This window comes from Vigna unguiculata, chromosome 3 (genome assembly GCF_037176805.1).
Source record: "Vigna unguiculata cultivar grain cowpea cultivar isolate G323 ecotype 2 chromosome 3, ASM3717680v1, whole genome shotgun sequence".
NCBI classification, from domain to species: domain Eukaryota; kingdom Viridiplantae; phylum Streptophyta; class Magnoliopsida; order Fabales; family Fabaceae; genus Vigna; species Vigna unguiculata.
Genome location: NC_140794.1, coordinates 13,964,807 through 13,990,559, shown reverse-complemented (window position 1 = coordinate 13,990,559; position 25,753 = coordinate 13,964,807). Strand labels below are relative to the sequence as shown.

Genomic DNA, 25,753 nt, shown 5'->3' with positions numbered 1-25,753 from the left:
TAATCCATAACTAAGAAATAAAATTTCTAGTTAAAAAACAAATAATATCCAAAATATTCTATAAAGAATGAATTTATTACAGAAATATTTAAAAAGAATCATTGTATTAACAAATTATCAAAATATACTTTATTATTATATAAATTAATATTTTATTTTTAAATTACATTTATTATATATGTTTTTTCTTTAAATGATAACTAACATTTAACTAATAAAATAATTTGTTTTCATTTAAATATTATTATAAAAAGTATTAAAAGAATTCTTATTAATTATATTTGAAATGAATTTGTTAATTATTATTTTTAATTATTTATTATCTTGTACGTATTTTTTATATTTTATATCACTACAAAAAAGTTTGGTTTTAACAAAGGTTGACTAGTGGAGGTTTTGAAATCCTCTAGTAATACATATGCGTAACAAAGGTTTCTAAAACTTCTACTATGTTATGTGAGTTTTTAAAATAATCCCAATAAATTTCATTTATATACTCTTATTTTCACAAACCCTTTTTTCATTTTTTGAAAACTATAAAATTTTCCTCTCTTTCATTTTGCCCGGCATAACCTAACATTTATTTTGAAATGGATAATGATATAGTGACATACAAGATTTGACTACTTCTCTTACAACCATACATGGCAGGTAAGTGTGTATTTTTTAATTGAAAATCATTTTAACGTTGGAGGTTTTGAAATCCTCTAGTAATACATATGCGTAACAAAGGTTTCTAAAACTTCTACTATGTTATGTGAGTTTTTAAAATAATCCCAATAAATTTCATTTATATACTCTTATTTTCACAAACCCTTTTTTCATTTTTTGAAAACTATAAAATTTTCCTCTCTTTCATTTTGCCCGGCATAACCTAACATTTATTTTGAAATGGATAATGATATAGTGACATACAAGATTTGACTACTTCTCTTACAACCATACATGGCAGGTAAGTGTGTATTTTTTAATTGAAAATCATTTTAACGTTGGCAGGAGGTAGAGAAGAAAGAGAAAGGAAAGGGGTTTGAACAAAGTGGGTTTCAGAAAGGTTGAACGTCTTGAATTCATCTCCTTCTTCAAGTCCTCTTCTTCTTTGACTCTTCTTCTCTAACGCCTCTTCTTCTTCAATCTCGCGCGAAGCTCTTGAACCCTTGTTGTTGGTGTTGACTATATTGTTGTTGTTGAAAGCTTTTTTGTTTCTTTTCAAATCCTTATTGTTGGATCCTGCATTTTTGAAACCCAACTCACTTGTTGAAAGTCGTCTTCATCTTTGAACCCCTCTTATTGAAAGCTTATTAAATCGTGTTCAAGTTCCAATTCCACGTAAATTTTGAAAACCCTAAACCTAATTTTAATTTTTTTCGTCTATTTTCAATTGGGGTTTTTTATCGCCCCTTTTTTTGGGCAACTTCGGTCGTTTGTTTCAAAAGAGTGGTATTGGTTGATTCGTAAGCACTTTATCGTTACGTTTTGCCTACAATGGTTATTTGTTCGTGTCTGTTAATAACATGGTCAATGATGGACACCATGGTAGTAGTCAATTCAAAGTCCATACTTTTTTTTACATGTTTAGCTATCAAATTTTTTGAATGTGAAATACACATATTTTGGGTTTGCACTTATATATATATATATATATATATATATATATATATATATATTTGGTTACTATTAAATGTAATCGAAACATATTTAAAGAGTGGTACAAATGTTGATGCAAGAAATGTTGTGAATTTCTGAACAAGATGAAAAAAAAAATGAAAAACACATAACATAGGTTAACACTTATTTGGCCCCTAGTTCACACTTACGTTTCATACTGCACTTATATGTTATTCTCACCTAAAATGCTTTAGCTATTCACGATTACATGTACATAAAAAAGACAATGACTCAAAATATTTTGTTCAAAAAGTTGTGAATTTCTGACCTTGATGAAAAAGTCAAAAACATATCATGTGGGTTAACAATTATTTGGCCCCTGGTTCACACTTATGTTTCATATTGTATTTATATGTTATTCTCATCTAAAAAGACGGCAAGTGCTTTAACTATTCATGACTGCATGTACATAAATAAGGCAAGGACTCCAAAATTATAGTTCAAAATGTTGTGAAATTTTTACCATGATGAAAAAGTGAAAAACACATAATGTGGGTTAGCACTTATTCAGCCTTTGGTTCACACTTTGTTTAGTACCTCACTTATATGTTATTCTCACCTAAAAAGAGGATAAGTACTTCAACTACTCACGGTAACATGTACACAAATAAGGTAAGGACTCCAAAATTATTCTTCAAAATGTTGTAAATTTCTGACCATGATGAAGAAGTGAAAACCACATAACGTGGGTTAACACTTATTTGGCCCCTGGTTCACACTTGCGTTTCATACTGCACTTATATGTTCTTCTCACCTAAAAAGAGGACAACTGCTTTAGCTAGTCATGATTACATGTACATAAATATGGCAAAGACTATAGAAGTATTGTTCAGAATGTTGTGAATATTTTACAATGTTTAAAAAGTGAAAAACGCATATCGTGGGTTAGCACTTATTTGACCCTGGCAAATTTACATAATGTATTTCATGTTTCCCAGCTAAGAAAATACATTGCAAGTCCAGACCATGTACTAGAGGCGGATGACGTACAAGTGCGAGAGAATTTGACAATGCAAGCTGGACTGGTTCACATTCTTGATTCCCAAGTCAAACAACTGAGTGGTAAGGAGATAAAAACAGTTAAGGTGCTTTGGGATGAGGTAACACAAGAGATGACGTGAGAGATGAAGGACACCATGAAGAGAGCATATCCTCATCTATTTTCGGGTGAGTAATTTTTTTTTCTTTTTCGAAGACAACAAATCTTTTAAGGAGGGGGGAATGTAAGAACCGACAAAAAAATTAAATAACTACATATTTAATTTAATATGGGAAAATGGAAGGAGTAATTAATGGGAATTAATTAAGGAAGTGATGATGTGGTAAAGTGATGGATTAAATGGTTGAGATCACTTTATTCAATTATGGGGACTTAGGTTCAAGTCTTAAGTGTGCCACTTGCATGTTATTTTCTTATTTTTAATTTTAAAGGTGATTTTCAATGTGGAATGCAGTTTATAATTAAAATATATGCATTTCTTGACAAGAAACATTGAATGGTTGAATGGTGTTTGCATGGTTTGATAATAGAAAGGTATGGAGTTCGAATTCTAGCTAAGGCAAAATATATGCTTCTTTTTACTTCTATTTTCTTTTATGCATTAGGAACCCTAGCAGATTAGAGAGAATTGGAATAGGCATAGGAAGCACCTTGGAGTGGCTGAGTTGGAGCAAAGTTAAGAATCTAATTAAATTTCTTTTTAGTATAACAATTAAGTCCCATTAAATTGAGGGTAGGTGTGGTAAGAGAAAAAGGGGGTAAATGGTGTGCAATGGTGTCATTGCATGGACTGCAGGGAAGAGAAAATTCAGAACACAAATCTGCATTAGAGAGGGAGCCATCACAAGAATTGGGTAGAGACACGGTGAGAATTATTTTGGAAGCAAAAGGAAAAGGTTTAAGCACAAAATCACTCAAGGGAAGCCTTAATCCAGGTTAGGGGAGTTCTTCTATATGTATGAATACTTTGTGATCATTTCGTGTCATATTATATGCTAAATTATACCTTGTATGATCATAATCGCCATGTTTCTGTGTTTCTGGAAAAATACCTAGAAACCGCTTGACGGCTTTGAGTGTACCGTCAGGCGATGCATGAGAACTAACCCATTCTGCTTTGAATTTTTGTTGTTGTTGCGATCAGTGGACTTGAAGTACTAAGTTCACATACCTTCGGGTTTGGGCTTGATGGACTAAATCCAATAGGGGTATGGGATGTGCTTGGTGGTGGGACGATTGATGGTCATGGAACTGTTTAGTTCTCGTCGACTAGTAATGGACGATAAGTCCTTAGTATGGTGATTACATACGTCGGACGCACGATGGACAAGGAACTGTTATGTTTCCGTCGGCTACTATTGGGCGAGAAGTCCATAGTATGGTGATTGTGTGTGTGCCTGAGTCCGAGCGAGGAAGGCTTGGATGTTTTGCTACAGGCGAGGGAGGCTTGGATGTTTTGCTACAGGCGAGGAGTCTGTGGGGTAGGACTATAAGCGGGATAAGCTCGTAGGGTCGGACCACGAAAGGGATAGTTTCGTGGGAGCATAGTAAAGTCCCAAGACCTAGTTTCATGCATATGACTCATGAAGGGCTATGAGATCAGGGATGGTAATTTGAAAGGATAAGATAAGTATGTAAAACCTTTTTGGGGATGAGTGTCATATTTATTTTATATATATGTGCATAGCTCACCCTATCTGTTTGCACGTGGCGAAGATCGGATAACTTGTTATTCGGGAGCAGATCATTTGACAGGTGAGTCAGGAGATGCTTGAGTTCAGAGAGCGAGATTACATGGGGACTTTGAAGATTTTTAATATTTTGATAGTTTCCATGTATTTGAAACAGTTTGCCATTCAGTTATTTTATAGTTTGTAATAAATTTTAAATCGCGAATAATTATAATGTGTGCGATTATATGGTTTTAAATTCTCGTGCTTTGGGAAAGTACTGATATAAATGAGGTGTGATAATAAATAAATATTTTCTTTCTTTTTCTCATTTAATTGTATTTTTTATTATTATTTTAAAAATAATATTCCTTAGGGGTGTTACACTTATTTAGCCCCTGGTTCACACTTTGTTTAATACCTCACTTATATGATATTCTCACCTAAAAAGAGGACAAGTACTTCAGTTACTCACGGTAACATGTACATAAATTAGGTAAGGACTCCAAAATTATTCTTCAAAATGTTGTGAATTTCTGACCATGATGAAGAAGTGAAAACCACATAATGTGAGTTAGCACTTATTTGGCCTCTGGTTCACACTTGTGTTTCATACTACACTTATATGTTATTCTCACCTAAAAAGAGGACAAATGCTTTAACTAGTTAGATTGCATGTACATAAATAAGGCAAGGACTCCAAAATTATTGTTCAGAATGTTGTGAATTTTTGACTATGTTTAAAAAGTAAAAAACTCAAATCGTGGGTTAGCACTTATTTAACCCCTAGTTCACACTTGCGTATCATACTGGACTTAAATATTATTCTCATCTAAAAAGAGGACAAGTGCTTTAACTATTCACGACTACATGTAAATAAATAAGGCAAGGAGTCAACATTATTCTTGAAAATATTGTCAATTCTGACCATGTTCAAAAAGTGAAAAACATACAACGTGTGTTAACACTTACTTGGCTCCTAGTTAACACATGTTTATCATACTGGACTTATATGTTATTCTAACCTAGAAAGAGGAGAAGTGCTTTAGTTATTCATGGTTAATACGATAAAAACTTCTTCAGCCATTTACAGTTACATGTTACTGATAATGTGAATCAGTCACAATCATGGTGCGACATGTGTAATCAACATTGACAAGTAATGCGCAATTCAAATTTCGTGGGTTGGCACTTAATAGCTTTAAACAAGGCACATAATGTTTACATTGAAATCAACAAACATGAGGGCACAAATTTACCTTCAACAATAGTCAAACTTTCCATAAACTTTTTTCATTGAACTTGTAATGTTAAATAAAGATATTCATTTACAATATATTCAAATGGTAATGCTACAAGTTTTTACAACTTCATTCCTCTATTAGGAAATAAAAAGGTGTTGTACTCTATTGCGTGAAGAATCGTATCACGGTGAATATTATCTGTATCCAAAACCAATTCGCATATATAGTATTGTTTAAATTGTTGAAGCTCTTCCTGTGATGAAGAAATATTTTGTTAGTATAACCTATTGTAAATAATTCATAGTGGAATGCAATATAATATTTAGTAAAAATAACTTGAAATACTTCCAGAATGATGACCAAAACTTTACTCATTCACCCAACTTGTCAAAATGATATTTTGTGAAGTATTCTTTGCCTAGGAACATAGTGTCCAAATACTTATACATGGGTTTGCACTTATTTACTCACATGTTATGAGTAAATGCAGGAAATATCAAGTTTACTTGAAAACCTTAAAGTGAACACTTATTTAATCAAGTATGCTAAGAGGTATCACAAAAGTGCTAAAGAAATCACATGGGTTGGCACTTATTTACATTTGACTTTGCAAGTACTTCTGATAGTAGGTACCTAAGTTAATTTGAAAAACATCACCAATTAAGGGATTATGATTCACTTTTGTTCTTAATCATTGAAGGAATGCAGAAGGGGCTGAATAAGAACACAAATAACCATTGTATAACGAGAGAGTGCTTACCAATCAACCAATACCACTCTTCCGCAATGAATGACTGAAACTGCACAAAGAAAATTACGATAAAACCCCAATTGAATACAAATGAAAAATTAAAATTAGGTTTAGGGCTTTCAAAATTTACGAGGAATTGGAACTTGCACATGGTTTAACAAACTTTCAATAAGAGGGGTTCGAAGATGAAGATGACTTTCAACAAGTGAGCCAGGTTTCAACAATGCGGGATCCAACAATAAGGGTTTGAAGATAAACAAAAAAGCTTTTAACAACAACAATGTAGTCAACACCAACAACAAGGGTTCAAGAGCTTCATGTGAGATTGAATAATAAGAGGAGTTGAAGGAGAAAAGGAGTCGAAGAAGAAGAGAACTTGAAGAAGGGGAGGAATTTAAGATGTCCAACCTTTTTGAAACCCACTTTGTTCAAACCCCTTTTTCTTTCCTTTTCCTCTCTGCCTCCTGCCAACGTTAAAATGATTTTCAATTAAAAAAAAAATACACACTTACCTGCAATGAATGGTTGTAAGAGAAGTAATCAAATCTTGTATGTCACTATATCATTATTCTTTTGAAATATTCATATGATTGTAAGAGAACTAGTCAAAATCTTGTATATCACTATATCATTATCCTTTTGAAATATTCATATCTATAAAAAAACTCCTTTCCCCTGGAACTCTTATTGCCTGTTACAGTAATACCTAGTGTCGCCTTCTTCCTAGGTCAAGAAAATAGGCCCAAATCCTCCGGCGAGACCAATGCTCCGATTCGGGCCCGATAATCATCCTTCCGGCAACCTATAACGGTGTTGTACAAGGCGACAAGACGACAAATTCCGACGCCTCTTGCCTTTGCGAAGAAGTGGAGAGAGTCCAGAGGTCGGCCGAAGAATTCAGTTTCGAGCTCCAACGAACAGGCGATGGTGCTGACAGCGTAGCCACCGCCAAGGAGAAATGCGAGCCACGAGAAAGTGGTGGACGACTTGCCGGTGGAGGTTGATGAGTTCGTGTCGAGGCACGAGCATAAGAACTACCTAGGTCAAACATTCACCAAGTTTAGATATTGAAATATTTTTTTAATATCTATTTGAATATTTCTCATTCGATTCATTCTATTCAGTTCAATATAAATATTTATTTTCATTGTTTATACATTTTATGATTCTCGTTGCTAGTTTTTTAATATTTGTATTTTAGGTTTTTCACTTTCGATCTCTTGATAAAACCAAGGAAGATAACTTCTAACTCGTGATGTAAGCATTATGCAATTTATTGAGCAAATAATTGGATCTAATACATTGTAGTTTTTGTTGACAGAACATGTAAGTATTTACTTATTATTTTTGGTTGGAATATACTCTGTACATTAATTGACTTAATGCATAATATTTTATTTTTGTCTGAAATGTTGGTTAACCATTGGCATGATTAAATTTTACTTTTTTTTTAAGATCACAGTTCATTTTTTTGTTCCAAAACTACTCTTCCAGTTAGGTTTAGAATCCATTCTTGTGAAAGTTTCTTTCTGGGTGGACTTATGTTAGGTTGTTTGATAGGAAACAAAAACATTTATCTAATTCTAATTCTAGTGTTTACATTTCTTTTATGATACATAAATTTTATTTTTTCACTACAAAAAAAAATTGTTAAATAGATGATTATTTGGAGTATAAAATGGCGGTTATAACAGCCATATTTTGTGTGTATGGCGGGTACATGTAATGCCATATATCTTTTATGAGGACGTTCTCCTAGTTAGTAAGGTATAGGTGGGGATGGATTAATCTTTTATGAGGATGTTCTCCTAGTTAGTAAGGTATAAGTGGGGATGGATTAATCTTTTATTTGATCAATTCGTTGTAGCAGTTTCTTAGTGTCCATTAGTTTTTCAATAAATGAAGATTGGAAAACGACATATTCCCTCTGGTCTCAAGTTTCCATATTAGTAAACAGTGAGAGACTGTGAAGCACCTATCTATGCGAATGTCTCAAAGAATAGTAGCAAACACACAAGCTCGGACCTTTTACAAGTTTCCATATCAGTAATATGCTATTCAAAAGTCAAAATAATATGCTATTCAAGACCCAACTCAATTAGGCACCTCAAGTTAAATATTTTAACTCTCTAAAAGTTCTTTACCTCCACTTGAAACGCTTAATGACCATCGACCAGATGTTGAATCTTCACTAGACAATACAACCTTCACTCTTGGTGTTCAAATTAAAGAGTTGCAGTTGAGAAGCATGTCTTAAACATAAACAAAGCCTCCCAGAGCATGCATCAGGCAGATAGACAAAGCAAGAATGACACAAACTCAATCACACAAATAAGACTATAACAATTCAACTTTCATACTCAAATTGGATTTAATCATCCCAAAACACAAAGCAAAGAAACCTTAATAGGAAAAACCCCAAACTAAGAAAGAGAGGCATAAGGAGTTACTGGGAATTGAAAATGGAAATTGAAACCTCTTTGCTCCCCTTGTTGGCTCATAGGGTGGCCGAAACGGAGAAGCGCGAGTGTCGTTGGAAGGGGCTTTGGAGGTGAGCGCGAAGGCGATGCTCTCGGGCCAAAGTGGTGCGTGATAAGTCGTTGAAGAGTGCAAAGTGACTTGAAGAAGCCCTGACGGTGAATGCAGAAGCAAACTCACAGCTTTACTCACAAACGCTATTTGCAATTGCGGAGAAAGGAGGAAGGAAATGTGGCTCACTAAAGGCTCACTTCTGCCATTGAAGCTCGTCGTAGAGAAAAGGGGAAGGAGTTACTTACTCACTTGCTCACTAACTCATCGTCATTGAAGCTTCACTCACACTCATGGCAGATTGGGTGAACGAACTCACACTTCACAAGAACCCCCGATTCTGCTTAACCAATTCCAAACCCTGAACTCGAACTCGTTGTAGAAATGAGATGCAAAACATTCATAAATGAGATGCAATGGTTGTGGCACTCATTGTGTCGTAGAAAAAGAGGGGGGGGGGGGGGGGGGGGGGGGGCAACAGGTTATTGTGAGACAAACAAAATGGAGCCAAAATGAAATTAGGAAAGGGAGAAACTTGACTGCGAAACATAACCTAATTAAATATTTTTTTTTTTAATTAAGAGATGTATGCGTGGGCCAACCAACGCCAATAATTGAATTAATATGCGTCAGCCATCTAACGATTGTATTTTTAAATTATGCGACGACCAAGCCGACGATAAAATCAATTGCTCTTATTTTTTTTATAAATACACTTCAATATGTATAGAGTGGGTTGTGCTTAGGTTTAGCCCTTGCCCTTTTGCATCCCCATTACGATCGACACCATTTTTGGAAGCTAAATAGTAACATTCGCTTAATTCATTGTAATTAAGAATGAAGAATGGTTGACCATGATTTAGATTTTTCGCTTCTATGTTTGTCTAATCTTTTATTTCTTCATTTTGTATATTGCTTTTTTTTTCTTTGAGTCGTCTAATAATTTTACATTACTTAACTTTTCTAATGTTTACTTTTTATGGTCATCTAATGCCTCAATCGACTAGTCTTTATTTTATGAGTCATCTGATGTTTTATATTTTCTAGTCGTCTAATGCTTGCTATTTTCGAGACCTCTAATGTTTGTTATTTATGGGTTGTTTAATACTTGGTTAATATATAAGACACAACTCTAGTTGTTAATAGTTTGGTAACAAGTTCACCTTTAAAAACTAGTTTAGTAATAAGTAACAAAATTCAAAAATCTTATATTATTTATCTTTATATATATATATACATATATATATATATATATATATGTATATATATATATAGAGATTCAAATATATGCATGTGAGTATATGTTTTCACCAAAATAGAGTTTCATTGTTATTTTTCATACTCTTTTTCTCATATTATTATTTGTTTTTCTAATTTACTTAGAAATATAATAGAGTTTTTTGCATATGAACTTTATTCAATGCTAAAACATGAAAAAAGCGTTTAAAGCTTGAGAAGTTTAAATTTTATAGCTCAATCTTAAGATTATGCAACTTTTGGTAATAATACAAATAAATATTATAAATTAAAAGATTAAGTCGGTATGATACATGTTTTCATTTTAAAAATGTTAATACCATAGTATAATTAGGCAAAAGCAGCGTGAATTTTTTTTTTCAAAATTTTTGAAATGGTGCAAGTTTTAGGAAAGCAACAAAAATGGGCAAGTTGTGTTATTCGAGTTCATTGTTAAGAAGTTGTTAAGATCAGTAACCAGTCAAAATATTACAAATCAATTTATTACACATAAAAAGGAATATTTTGAAAATATTGATGAATGTTGCATTTTATAAACGTAAAAGTCAAATAATAAAGCAACTTATTATGGGATTCCTTGAGGTTGGACCGCTAGGGTTGGACCGCTGTCTTGGACCGCTGTCTTGTCTTAGGGTTGGACCGCTATCTTGCCTTAGGGTTGGACCGCTATCTTGCCTTACATACAAACACTGAATATCATACTAAGCTCTTCACGCATATAATACTATATCAAATCGACTACGCTCTTCAGGCACAGATATTCAACATTCATCTTTTAAATCATCAATATTTTTAGGTTCTAATTGTGAAATAAAGTAGCTTAATTCATAATGGCATGTGGTGCGCCCAAGAATGTCTATTTGTGTCCCCCTTTTGGAGATAAGAGGAGGTATGCTTTGTTCGTTTCTGAAGAAGTTTCGAGGGTCACCCTTGTCTTCACGCGCGCCAATCTGTTAAAGTTGTTACCAAAATACTTAAAGCCCCAAAGGCTGGCTTGGCTGAAGCTCGTGTAACCAATGTTTTAACCCCGATGTCATGGTCTCTAATTTAGATATGCGGCTCTTGGAGACTTTGAAACATAAGCTTTCATATAATTGTACACTCTTCTAATCCAGTTGATAAGCCTCTTTAGCCTCATCTTCATAAAAGAAAGGCCATAATCAGATTTTTCTTTCAAGAACAACAAACCGATTAATTGAGTTCTGTTAAGCAAAACGTAGGTTTTTTTACACATATGTAGCAGATTTGTTTCAAAATTACATGAATGGGCAAAATTTTAAAACATTACGGGACAAGTCAACTGGGAGGAAGACGATTTCAAAGTGAAAGTCATGTAGATGCATGATGATTTATGTGTAAAAGCGAGAAAAAGGTAAAGTCGAATGGAAATGTGACGACTTTAGTTAAAATAAATTTGTCCTGAAATCGCTATCCGACTTGACGACTTTAATGAAATTAGAAATTGTTAGAAGATATGACAACTTCTGTGTAATTGGTTTGAAATCGGGTGCGTGAGGAGTTTTAATTCGTATCTGAAATTAGAAATTGTTAGAATTGACGAGGACTTCGACATAAATAATTCGTACGGAAGCCGCAAGGGCATGTGACAACTTCACTTTTATTTTCATTTTAGGAAAATGATATAGTGACATAAAAAAATAACAACTTCTCTAGCAACCTTACGTGGTAGTGAAAATTTTATTTTATTTCTTCTTCAATAAACCCTAAATTTAAATAAAAGCGTGATTCTGAATCCTATTTTCAATTGCATCTTCTCTAACTCGTCTTCTTCTTCCTCGACTCATGCTTCCTCAACTTTTGCCTTCTTCAACCTCTCGATAAACTGTTGAACCCCTTTTTCTCTAAAAACGCTTTGGTTCTTCGTTTCTCCTTTGTTGCGGTTGGTGGAAATGTTTTTCGTTTACCTAGTGTACAAAAGGTGTGGTGGTTCGTCATTGGTATCGATTTTGGCAGAAATGTTGTCACCGCGCCACTACAATCTACATAAAAAGTGGGTCCTTTCTGCCAAAACCGATACCAACAATGAACAATCACACCTTTCGTACACTGGGCAAATGAGGAACGTTTCCACCAACAACAACAAAGGGGAAACAAAGAACCAAAGGGATTTCCAGAAAAAGAAGGATTCAACACTTTGTCGAGAAGTTGAAGAAGACGAGAGTGGAGGAAGTGCGAGTTGAGGAAGTAAGCGACATAGAGAGGTAAGCACGAGTTGAGGAAGAAGAAGACGACTTGAAGAAGATCCAGTTGAAAATGGGATTCAAAATCACGCTTTTGTTTAAATTTATGATTTATTTAAAAATAAATAAAATAAAATTCTCACTACCACGTAAGATTGTGAGAGGAGTTGTCATTTTTTTTGTCACTATATCATTTTCCTCTTTTTAATATGAGTGATATGTGCTGTCTTTTGTTTAAGTTTTTACTTTAGTATTTTTAACCATCTTTAGTGTGATACGTAGGTAGTCACTAGATATTTCCAAGTTGTAAGTTGTTACCGAATTTACAAATGTAAAAAATTGCACAATGAATAAATTAGAAAGTCCAAATATCTTTTTTCAAAAGGCTTGTACAACATTCGACAACTCTTACAATTCATAACTCAATTAGACAACAAATACCACAAAAAACAAAAATAAAACTCTTTTATAATTTTATCAAACATATGGTGTGCAACAATATATGATAAATGCTTTATTGGAATTGAGTTTCATGTTTCAATTCAAATAAAAAACACCAAACAATATACTTCTAATTCCTTTTCTAGCATTCACACATTTTGTAACAAGTTGTAATATCTTACGACTAGTCTAAACTTGAATAATAAAAAACCTTATGTTTAACAAATTTTAGTATAAGTTTGCATTAATAAGCAAGATTGTGATGTTATATTCTTATCTATGTCTAGCATATGAAATCTATTATAATAGTTGTCGCAACCGGAATCGCGACGAGACGACGAACAAAAAAAGAAAACGGGTTTTAAAAAAAGATTTGGAGTCGCCACCATAGTTATTCTAGAAAACTATGGAAAACCATAAAGATAAGACAAGTCTGCAAAAAAACCAGATTTTGGATCCGGGAGTCGGTTACGCGTAAGGAAGGTGTTATCACCCTACAGCGTCCGCCCAAGGGCGGCACCTTTAATTAAAAAATGCAAAGACGATGTGATTTTCAAAATGTTAATTTTCCCCAAAAATAATAAGACAACGATGCTAAAAAGAAATAAAAATATTTTTTTATTTTTTGGGCCCGACAAGGATTGACCTTGGTTCTACGTATTCTCATTCAAAATGAGAAATCAGGGTTACGAAGTTCTTTAAAAAGAAACGATTTGGAAAACAATTGAGAAAATGATTTGATTTTTGGAGGTGAACCTGACAAAGACTGGCCTTGCTCCTACGTATCACATAGGGGAGAATCAAGGATCATGTAGTTCTTAAAAGAGACTTTGTTTAAAAATGGTGATGTTTTTATATTTTGAAAATTCATATTTTTTTTGGTATTTTTGAATTACTTGAAAATATCTATCATACGACGCGAGCAGCCGGACAGACACTAAAAGAGAAAGAAAACTATTTTTGGTGTTTTTTAGAAAATAAGTGTCATGCGAGCGACCGGACAAACACAATGAAGTGAAAGAGAACGTTTTTATTTTTTTGATTTTCTATTTTTTTTTTGCAATTTTTTTTTTAATTTTCAAATATTTGGTTTTTTAGGAATAGAAAAAAAAACGAAAATAAATAAATAAAACAAAATGAAAATAAACAAATAAATAAATAAAAAGAAATAATTTAATTAAGAAGGATGAAAGTGAAAAACAAAATATGGGGGTACACGAGTGATTGATGGGAGGTACATGAAGTAAATCAGGTGTATACAATAAAAATGGGAGTGCAAATAAAAAAATACAATAGAACACAAATGGGTGGTGGAGTTAGTGAACATAGGGGTGCGGCAGGTAGCAAACTAGTCCAAAAAAGGGAGTGTGATGCTAGCAAGTAACAAGGGTGCGCAGAGAGAAAAAGAAAAACACAACAGGAACAAAACAAATTAGTGGAGGTGCAGAGATAAAAAAAAAGGGTGTGAAAATCAAAAGTGGGGTGTAGAAGGCAAAACTGATCTGACACATAAACTAAGCCCTAAACGAGAAACCTAATTAATCTAACCTAATCTCTTCTTGATCAGCAAATCAGATCCCAAATCACCAGGCCCTCTCCTTCACCTCACGCATGAACAAATCATCACCCATCTACTCTGCGCTCATTCTGGCCGGCGACGAACCCTAACGACAACGTCGACCACCGCCAGGAGCTTAGCCGGCAGCGACACGTCCTTCTCTTCCTTCCTCCCCAACGCGAGATAGCGGCGGCATCTCGCTTGTGTGACCAGCGGGGGCTACGTCAACGGTTCCAGCCGTCGCCGGCGCCCACTCCGGCGCCCACTCATCCCCAATCCTTGCTTCTCTTCTTCCGCGAGAGAGAAAGGCGCCGTGACTCCCTCAACTCGCCACCACCGTGCCAGCCACCGCGTTTGGGTCTGCAACCATCACGCGGCCACGCTCCTCCGTTCAGAGCTCCTCGCCGCCGGCGAGGGTTTCTACTTCCTTGTTCATCTATGCGCTATGATTGGATGTGGCTGATTGGGGAAAATGAGACTTGAGTGCTTGGCACTGGAATGGGGTTCCGGTTTGTTGGTGACCGTGTGGGAGGGGTTGGTTTGTGGTGTGAAGGAGATGATTGAAGGTGAGGTGAGGGATAATGGATTCTGTTTTGTATTCTTGGGCAGGGGAATGGTGTGATGTTGAAGTGGTGAAGACGTGAATGGGGGATTTGTATGGGTATTTTCTTGAGTCTCTGTTTCGTGTTTTTGTGCAGATGGATGATTAAGATGAAGGGAGCGTGACAGTAATGGAGGAAGCAATACGAGGGTGGTTTTTGGAGGATTATTAGTGAAGAAGATGAAGGATGGAATGTGTGCGAGTTGTGTGAGGATGGAAGTGAGTGAAGGAATGATGGGGAAAGGTTCTGTTCTAATGATAGAGAATTCAAGCAACAGTACTGTAATGCACACAACAGCCAAATAAATGACAAGCAAAGCCCAATATATATGACTACATTATGTTCATTATTCTCAAGCACAATGCAACTGCGTCATCAAGTATTCATATTCATATGAAGTGCTTACGATTCTTCCTTCTTTTTTTGCTCGTTTGCGTTTTCTTTCCAAGTGTTATTCTGTCATTTTCCAGTTCTTCTTCTGTGATGAAAATCTGTTCGAGCTCCTTTGTGCTACGAAGTTCTTTTTTCTTTTGTTGCTCTGGATATATTTTGAAATCTTTTCTCTGCTGCCAGTTAGCTCTGTGTTTTTCGTTCTCTCTTTTTTCATATTTATGAGATCTGCTTTTGTTCATTGTCTGAGAAATGTAAAAAGGTGTGAAGCGGCGGTTGCTTCTTCGCCTGTTCTGTCTGCAACAGAGTCCACTTTCCCTCTTCAATCAATCCATTGTCATCTTCCTTCAGTCACCCCGCGGTTTCCTTTTTTGTGTGATGAGTAGCAGCCATGGGACGTTCCAGGTACCAAATGAGGAACGAGCTAGCCTCCTCTGTTCAGAAAATTAAATGCTTATGCCAAACCTCTGTTCCATTATTTTTTTCTTTGCTTTTTTTTTTCAGATCTGTTTTTTCCTTTCACTTTTTGTTAATCCGTTAATTTTTGCTTCTTTTTTTTTTGTTTTTCTTTTAATCCGTTTTTTTAAAATAATAATAAAATAAAATAAAAAATAAATATGAAGAAAATTGAAAACAAAGAAAAAGAAAAAAAAGAAGAAAAAAAAGAAAAGAAAAGAAAAGAAAAAATAAAAGAAATAAATAAAAATAAAATAAGATAAAAGCACATAATAAAATCAAAGTAAAATATAATAATAATAATAATAATAATAATAATAAATAAAGAAAAGACAATTCGGACGAAATTGGGTGTTGACAATAGCGGTTCTATTCTAATCAGGTTTTTCAAACTATCTTTCAATTAACAAGTATTTCCACATATGCATTCAATCTAGAATATGCAATTAAAACAAGAATAAAACACAAGAGTGATGGAACAAAATTATATTAAATATGAAAATTTACAAAGAGTTAAGAATGCATTATGGTCAATAAAACAATGATAATAAGCCAGCCTGCATTTAAGTAAAACAATGATCTAATTAAGTATCTGAATTTAGTTTATGTCATCAACTATCTCTTTTCAATTGAATCTACTAGACATTTTTAGCAGTTCTTTAACTTCATTTAATAGAAAACACTTACATCTAAAAACTCTAAGACGTCCTGAACAGTTCATACTGAGTTTCTTAAGAACAGACTTAAGTACCATCTATAAGTAGATAAGATGCACTATTGACAACATTTCCATAAGAGTGTTGTTTTAAATGTAGTAGCTTTATTTTAGAAGAATGATATTTTGACTACTAAATTTTGACAACTTTCTCTTACAACATGAGGTGTCATCTTCTAAGTGATTTTAAAATATTGAGAATAAGAAAATGGAAAAATGAAAAACCACTTAGAAGATGTCACCTAAGGTTGTAAGAGAAAGTTGTCAAAATTTAGTAGTCAAAAAATGATTTTCCTTTATTTTAATAGCTTTAAGTAGATAAGATGAATAATTGACAAAATTACCAAAAGAGTAATGTTCATACCATCGCATGCACTTCATTAACACCTTTAATAGTAAATAACAAAGTATTTATAATGGCACCCAAGAAGGTCTATTAATGTCCCCCTTGGAGATAAGAGGAGGAATGCTTTGTTCGTTTCTGAAGAAGTTTCGAGGGTCAACCCTTGTCTTCACTTGTGCCAATCTGTTAAAGTTATTACCAAAATACTTAAAGCCCCAAATGCTGGCTTGGCTGAAGCTTGTGTAACCATTGTTATTAACTCCGATGTCAAGGTCTCTATAATTCATATATGCAGCTCTTGGAGACTTTGAAACATAAGGTTTCATATATTTATACACTCTTCTAATCCAATTCATGTACCTTTGAGCTGCCTCATCCCCTTTTTCTTCCCAATACACACCGTATTGAATGTGGAATATGTAGCCCGATCTGTGTGCGAATGGAGTCTCGGATTCTGAAATCTCATCCATCCTTCCTCCATAGGGAGTGAATTGAATGTAAGCATATTTAGCCTCATCTTCATAAAAGAAAGGCCATAACCCTTCTAACCCATCATCTGGAATAGGATCTCTCACATAATCAGATTTTGCTTTGAAAAACAACAAACCGATTAATTGAGTTCTGTTCAGCAAAACATCGGTGGGTTCACCGTCTGCGAATCCAGCCTTCCACAGAATCGATTCTATCCAACTCATCTCAGTGCACTCTTCTCTCACCAAACCCAACTCCGGGAAGCTCTTTTGCATCATCGGAATCAGCTCATCAACACGTCCAAGATACAAGGATATAAACTGCGCTTCTACTGTTGGATTCCCACTTTTACTTGAATTTACCCTTACCATGTTGGCCTTCATGGTTATGCTCTCGTTAAATTTGTTTGCCACACGCTGCCACTTATGAATAATCTCCGTTGCATTTTCTTCCAACGTCCTTGCAACTTGGAATACTGTGACAGTTGATGGAACTGGAACTACTTTTATCTTCCAAGCCACGATGACGCCAAAGCTTGCTCCACCACCACCTCTAATGGCCCAAAATAGATCCTCGCCCATTGTTTCTTTATCAAGGAGATTACCATTGACGTCAACAATCTTAGCATCAATTACATGATCAGCAGCAAGACCGTACTTACGCATCATGTATCCATAGCCACCACCGCTAAAGTGGCCACCAACGCCCACAGGGGGGCATTCACCTGCTGGGAACCCAAGTGTTTTACTTTTCTGGCTAATCCTGTAGTAAAGTTCACCTAGGGTCGCCCCAGCTTCAACCCATGCAGTTCTGTTTTCTATGTCAACTTCGATTCTTCGAAGTTTTATGAGGTCAACGACGACAAATGGTACCCCGGCAACGTACGAAAGACCCTCGTAATCGTGGCCTCCGCTTCGAGTTCGAATTTGAAGGCTATGGCGTTGGGCACAGATTATGGTGGCCTGAATGTGCGAAACGTCAAGTGGTGTGACAATGACCTGGGGTTTTGAGGTTATGTTTAAGAACCTGCGATTTTGAATGGAAACATCTAAGACAGAGGAGTATGAAGAGTTGGTTTGGATGTAAACGACATTGGAGATTGAGTTGGTTATATGGGGATAATTGTAAAGACATTGAACAAACTTTTCATGAGAATCTGCTGTAGAAGGATGAAATGAAAATAGAAGAAGAATGGCAGTAGCAAAGGTAAAACAGGAGCTTAGATACTTCATTTTTATGGATGGATTGTTCTTGATATGAGAAAGAGGAACGCAGAGCCTCTAATTTATAGTAGTATGGACTATATATATATATATATATATATAGAGAGAGAGAGAGAGATAGAGAGAGAGAGAGAGAGAGAGTTCACAGAGTAAAATAAATATTGTTATAACTTTTTCAAAAAACATATTAAAATTGAATATTAATATTAAGCATTATCTAGATGTAGACATAAATAGTGAATGAGTTATTTCATTCTACCTTTGTTGTCAGAATACTTTTTATTTAATTATGTGGTATTTCAAATCATAAAAATTATATATTTTATGTATGTTCAATATTTTTTAGTGTATCAAGGTTTAACATAAAGGGCAATAATAGGATTAGATGATGGTTGACATATATATAATGGAAAAGTTTTGAAAAATTACCTATTGCCAATTGTTTTTTTTTTTGACAAAGTTAATAAAGTTTCTAAAAATAGAATTAACAAACTTAAATTTTTATTTTTTAATTAAAATAAAATAATAAAATAATATTTTTTTTACTTAAATAAGAAAGTTTGTAAAAAACTTTGTCAATCAATAATAGTTCAAAAGTTTTATAAATTTTATGGAGCAACGATAATCAACAAATCTTAATCACGGAAAAGTCTTTTAAGATAACTTTATTGATAATATTGAATGAATTGAATTAAATCATTTCTTAAAATACCAGTTAACTTTTAAATTTATCAAATTCCAAATATTATAATCACATCATAAGTATTTTTAAATTATAAATAAAATGGTGGAGAGAAAAAATCACATGAGATACTTTTTTGATTTAGAGTTCAGTAAAAACGTTGAATAAAAAATTATCACATTCAAAATAAATATTGTTATAAACTTTTTCAAAAACTATATTAAAATTGAATATTATTATTAGATATCTTCTATATGTACAAGTGATATCACCTATTACAAAAATAGGTAGGTAACATGTAAAATCTATAGATAAAATTGATTTATTTATGGAAAAAAATTCGTAAAAAAATTGATTAGTGTTAGAAGAATAACATAATTCACCATCTTTGAATTAAGATGGTTGGATAAATCTTCTAACACTAAAAATTAGTACCACATGAGGAATTGTGTTATTCTTCTAACACTAATAATTAGTATAACTACATGGTGAATTATGTTGTTCTTCAATGTTGCTCTTGTTGATTGTCCTGCACTTGATTTACTTGTTGTTGAGTATTTAGTGGTTGAAACATATTTTGTGTAGCAATTGCTAGTTGAGGCAGGAGACACCGGATGATTGTACCCATACAATTTTGTAAGGTTTGAAACTAGTAAGTTAATTGACAAATTTGATCGGACATTCGATCCTTAATAGTTGTTAGTTGCTCTCGAAATTGAATAATCTCCTTTAAAGGAACTTGATCACTACAACTTACCTATGTCTATTGTAAGTAATTGTCTACACAATCTTCGTGAGGATCAACATGTCCAACCTCATATATTCGTTCCTTAACCTTCCACTTGTCGCCTCTAACCAACGCATGTTCCTCAATTGCTCCTCCTCAATAGGATCTAGAGGAGTGCATTGTGAAACACCAACAAAATTGGCCTTAGAAAACACTTTAGAAGATCTACTTTGAAAATCTTTCCATCAAAATCACTTTGGTAGAAGTGTGTCAATTTGGTACTCGTGGGAAAAAAGTGTCAATTGTGTTTCCACTTTTGAAAAAGTGACTCAATTAGATCCCTTCAGAACAAAAATAATTAACACCGTTAACAACACGTCACATATCAATCTTGGAGAGAAAGAAATTTGATCTAAAAATACTTGAGGGTATAAGCGCTTCTGTTCTTCTTTAACTGAGAGATAAATGATTATGTAAAAGCTCAAATATAATATGCTTAGACAATTAAGAATGGATAATACTAATATCGGTTCAAAGAAGGGATAAAGTGTGTATCCTCTTTCTTTTCCATAGTTGTTTGGGCTTATGCCTTCTTGTTTGTTTATAACTATTTTTTTACTTTTTACAAATACTTCGTCGATAGTAAAACTAGTGTGATTGTAAATTAAAACTATTTAATAAAAATGAATTATAATAAAAATAGCAATATTGATAATTTTAATTTAGTTATTATAATTAATATTTTAGTGTAAAAATATTATTAAAATATTTATTAGCTACCCTTAATATTTATAAAAATATTATAAAATTACTATAATAAAATATTAGGTATAATAAGGACTTTTATTCATTACGCAAATTTTCTACAATAGTAATAGAATAATTATGATAATAATAATAATATTATTATTATAATATTATCGTTAAAAATAATAAATGTTATTATTAAGAATAATATTTTTATTATAAAGTTAACAACATATATGGAAAGGATCAATCTTCTTTCTTTGCTACCCACTGCGAGCAAGAAGCTTAGCCAAAATGAAATGTTTAATTATTAATTTTGTTTTTCCATTATGGTATATTCCCATATTGGTTGGTATGATGTTGGTGTTGGGTTTTGTATTTCTGCCACAAGACAAGTCCCACTAGATGAACTTAATTGTCACTTGTTTCTGTCTTTCTACCTTTTGCAAGCTAGGTTTCTGCGGATGAAAATGTTCCACAATTCCAATATTTTCTTGGTTCTGTTTCACGTTGTTTAGGATAAGAAAAGTTGAATGCTCCTTTTGTTGTGAAAACATGTGGTTCAGAGGAAGTCCTTTGATTTCATTAATCTTCAACAGTTCTTTCGACGTGTTTATGGCAACTATTCTCAGTTTTTCCGTACCATTTCAGAGTTAACACGTGTTTATACCAATAATGTATAGCCTTTGACTGTAGATGAGATGTAATATTCAGGAAGAACTAAAATGCTGATGAGATTCTCCATTTGTTAATATGTTGCACTTTTATTTTATGGATTACTTTTTGTGTCTTACGATTCCGTGGCAGATGATGAAACAGAGAAATGTTTTGTGGTAAACGAGGAGAAACAGTAAATTCCATTAGTTATATATGTGGTCAAATATATACGTATTTGGCAATTTTCGATCAATCGGTTTCATGTTTCAGGTCCATAAATTAGTGTGATTAAGGGTTTTTTTATTAAAATGGTTTAGTTGTTTATACAAACACATATTTAAAAACAAATTATCGATTATGGGCACCGGCGGATCTATAAAAGGGTCATGAACCTTCCCCAATTTTTTAATATTTATAAAATTTAATATATATTTATATTTATATATGTAAAGGAAAAAAAATTTATTGTTTATGTTTATTTTTCAATTTTACTTTTTAAATATTTTTGTAAATTAAAATAATTATTTTATTAATATTATCTTTAAAGTAATTATTTGTTTAATTTAATACTTTATTTTTATTTTTATTGATTTTTTAAACTTAATCATTATAAATGAAAATTAATTACAACAAAATAAAAAAATTATTTATATTTAATTTTACAATTATAATAATAATAAATAATTTTATTATTTTTTATTATCATAAAAAAGTAAATATAATGTTTTATTATTTTATATAATAAATTTGGAATTATTATTTTGGTTCATATTTTCATTATTCAAAAATAAAGTTGGTTCTCTTGTCTTTCAATTTTTAATTTGGTCCTTAATTTTAAAAAATTAAAAAAAATTATAAAAATATCAAATTGAATTAATGTTTAAAATATTTAAACTAAATTGAAATTGTAAAAAATTTAAAAACCAAATTTTTAAACGAAAAAATAGATAAAAAGTAATTTAATCAAAATTTTGATATTCCCAAAATATTAGTAAATTCCGCCACCAATTATGTTTCGTGCAAAAACCACACGAATTTCTACTTTATTTTATAAACATCGTCATTCATAAAAACGACTTCTGAATTTAATTTTCAAAATTAAATGTTGCTTGCACGGGAGATACACTCTCTCTTGCTAAAGTCGTGAGCTAGTTGCAAAATATATATATATATATATATATATATATATATATATATATATATTTTAAAAATCAGAAGATGTCTGTAATAATAACAAACACTATTTATAATTTGCTATGACATAATATAATAATTTTGTTATTGATTTTAAAAACTATTTTTCTTTAAAAAATTTTCAGAAATATGCTTCCTTACAACAATTGAAAGAGTTTAATTTATACACACTATCACTATAAAACATCTCAATCGTCTAATATATATTATATAAATAAATAAAATAACAGTAAATCTTATTAGATATGAAATATTTATGTGTATACGTATATAAATTAAAAAAAATATTGCATAAATCAATTGGGCTTATTAATTTGAATATATTATCTGCATAATATATATATATATATATATATATATATATATATATATATATATATATTGTAAATGAATAGAATATTAGTAAATCTTATAAAATATGAAATATTTATGTTAAAATATTAAAAAAACTGTGTGCATATGTATGTAAATTAAAAAACAATATCAAATAAATCAATTGAATTTATTAATTTGAATATATTGTCTGCATAAAATATTTTTAGTAAGAATTTAGTTACGAATAGAATAAAAATTTTGTAAAAAATATTTATGAATTATATAATTTTATATGAAATAATTATCTAAAAGAATATAATAAAATTTTATAAAAAATATTTACGAATTATACAATTTTATAAAAAATAATTATTTACGAAGGATATATCTGTTACTTAAAATAAAAAATAATAATAATAATTAAAATATAATTTTTGCTTGTATTTAATGTAGTAAAATACGTTTAATTGCTTACAAAAGATTCCATAATTGATTAATATCGTTAGATATGGTATTCCACTTCTTTGCTTTAATCCATTATTAAGAGTACAATCTATTAACATGGTTTGGAACCCCAAAAAAAAAAAACATGAAGACTTAATTGATTAATAAATCCATAAAACTTTTCACATATATTTTTAATATAAAAAACATATTGTTTCAACTGATTTTTAGTATAGGTTATGTGTTGGAATAAAAGATTTTACCGTGTGCGAAAGACTCAAACAACACTCAAAACAAAAACTTATTTTAAACACATCTTGTTCTTCAATCATCAACATAAACATCTTCACATTGAATTTGATTCTTGTTTTCAAATCCAACAAAGATTTATCAGACATTGGTCAAATAGTTTTTCCCGAAAATTGAGTAAAGTGTAGCACCTAACAAGCTGACTATCTACACATGACTCACATTCCCCCTTTTCGTAAAAATTGATTGTGTGGAACAACTTTAGGTATTCAAGATTTTTTACGTAGAAACTTCATAGTTAGACCATCTGGTATGAAAATAAGAGATAGACACACATAATTAACATTTATAAGTGTTCCACTCCATAAAATGCTTTAGATTACGTGTGCTTATCATTTGTAAACAAAAAAGAAAACCGAAAAAAAAAAAACTTATCAAATGAAGTTATATGAAGAGTGTTATGCATCTGTTCGACCAAACAAAACACTAACGTCTACCACTGCGAGGATCTAATGGTTATAAAACCATTTTTTGATAAGAGATAATAAAAAGAAAACAGAGTTTTTCTTCTTATATATTGATGATTTTGTTAATCTCAATTCAATATGTAACTTCTAACTCATATTTAAATTTTTAACAATTTTTCTCACAAATGTGAGTCCTATCTAACCACAAGTATATCATGTTAACTTACGAACAATTTAAATCATATATTTCACTCTAATTATTGTTCGATTATAAATTATCTTATAAAAAATTGTGTTTCTTTTGTTTCAATAGGTAAAATAAATAATTATAAAAAATACATAAATATATAAATATATTAATTTATTATTGTATTTATATATAATTATAATATAATAACATCTTCAAAAGAATTTAATATATCCTAGACGTAAGTATTACTTTCTTAAAAGTATACAAGAGATTATTATGTATCTAAAAACATACACTACTAGAAATTCTCATATTACATGAGATTTTTCTTGCAAATTTGTTAAAAAAATTTGCAAGAAAAGAGTTTTTTCTGTCATTTTTTCTAAGAATTTTAATTGGTAGGTAATTCCTTCGTGAGTAATTATTTCTTACAAAATTATAAAATTTGTAAGTATTTCCTACAAAATTTGTTACGAAAAGTGTTTTATACAAAATATTTTACAAGAAAATTGGTAGTAATTTCTTAAAAAAAAAATTTCACAACAAAATTTGTAAGTATGTTATACGAAAAAATTTTCAAAACAAAATTGGCAGGAAATATGAGTTTTTTTAGTAGTGATAGAGAATATAAATATAAATGTCTGGTGGAATATGAAATAGCATGTTGTCTAAAGTAAAAAAAAAATCGTGATCTTAAGTTTAGGCAACGATTTTACCACAATTTTCCGAATGTGGAGTATATAGCCGTGGTCACAATTTTTAGCCATGTTATTTCATACCATTAAGCTAAAAGTTATAGCTAATAGTTAAAATGTAACTCTTTTCTTCTTAAGATTGTAACAAATAAAGTGTCATAATTTGATTGTGACTTGACCGAGCTATCCTCCACCACAAGATAATTGATCTATCTTACAATAATTTAACTAGTCACATGATGGTAATTAAAAAATATTTAAAGTTAGATTATCATAATTTTAAAGATGGAGTCTAAACTATCTATATTTTAACAGTTGTTGCCTATAATTATGAACATTTTCTACCATATTTCTTAAAACAAATAGACATCATTTTCTTTGAAAGCTTTCTAGGTTTAAGGCAAATAAAACTCACTATATGAGCAACAATAAAAAAATTTCTGGCTTATTGCTATTTTACGCAATGGCTTTCTAGTTGTTGTCATGCCTATCGTTGTCTAATCTATTGGTATGAAGAAAATTCATAGTGCATAGTACAACTGATAAGGAAATAACAGAAGGAAGAGGCCACAATTTTATTGTTTTGCCCACATTTTCTATGGGCAACTTTTAAAAAAATGTTGCCTAAATAATCATCGATTTGTAAAATGTGATCTTTAGTAGTTTTAAGCCATGCATATATATTTGTGGCCATTTCTATATTTAGACAGCACTTTTGTACTTGTGAACTAGTTCAATGTAGTCTAAAGTAAAAAATGATGTAATATACTTACAAGAGCTAACTCATTAACTACTCAAACTGATTAACTAATTTATTTAAATTTATCGTAAACCCAACATTTATCATTATTTAATAAAAAACACTTACAT

The 25,753-nt window shown here is 31.7% G+C and overlaps 2 long non-coding RNA genes and 1 pseudogene across 2 annotated transcripts; 1 reads left to right on the top strand and 2 right to left on the bottom strand.

Annotated features, from left to right (window-relative positions):
• Window positions 1-5,683: 5,683 nt before the first annotated feature.
• On the bottom strand, window positions 5,684-7,433 carry LOC114179892 (uncharacterized). The gene is made up of 4 exons (XR_003603544.2): window positions 7,037-7,433; window positions 6,739-6,794; window positions 6,340-6,379; window positions 5,684-5,832 (listed from the first exon to the last, which is right to left on the bottom strand). It is a non-coding gene; the product is annotated as an uncharacterized LOC114179892 (long non-coding RNA).
• Window positions 7,434-14,205: 6,772 nt separating this feature from the next.
• LOC146887498 (uncharacterized) lies at window positions 14,206-15,786 on the top strand. The gene is made up of 2 exons (XR_014994063.1): window positions 14,206-14,882; window positions 15,015-15,786. It is a non-coding gene; the product is annotated as an uncharacterized LOC146887498 (long non-coding RNA).
• Window positions 15,787-16,831: 1,045 nt separating this feature from the next.
• Window positions 16,832-18,563, bottom strand: LOC114175087 (tetrahydroberberine oxidase pseudogene; annotated as a pseudogene).
• Between the last annotated feature and the right edge of the window lie 7,190 nt (window positions 18,564-25,753).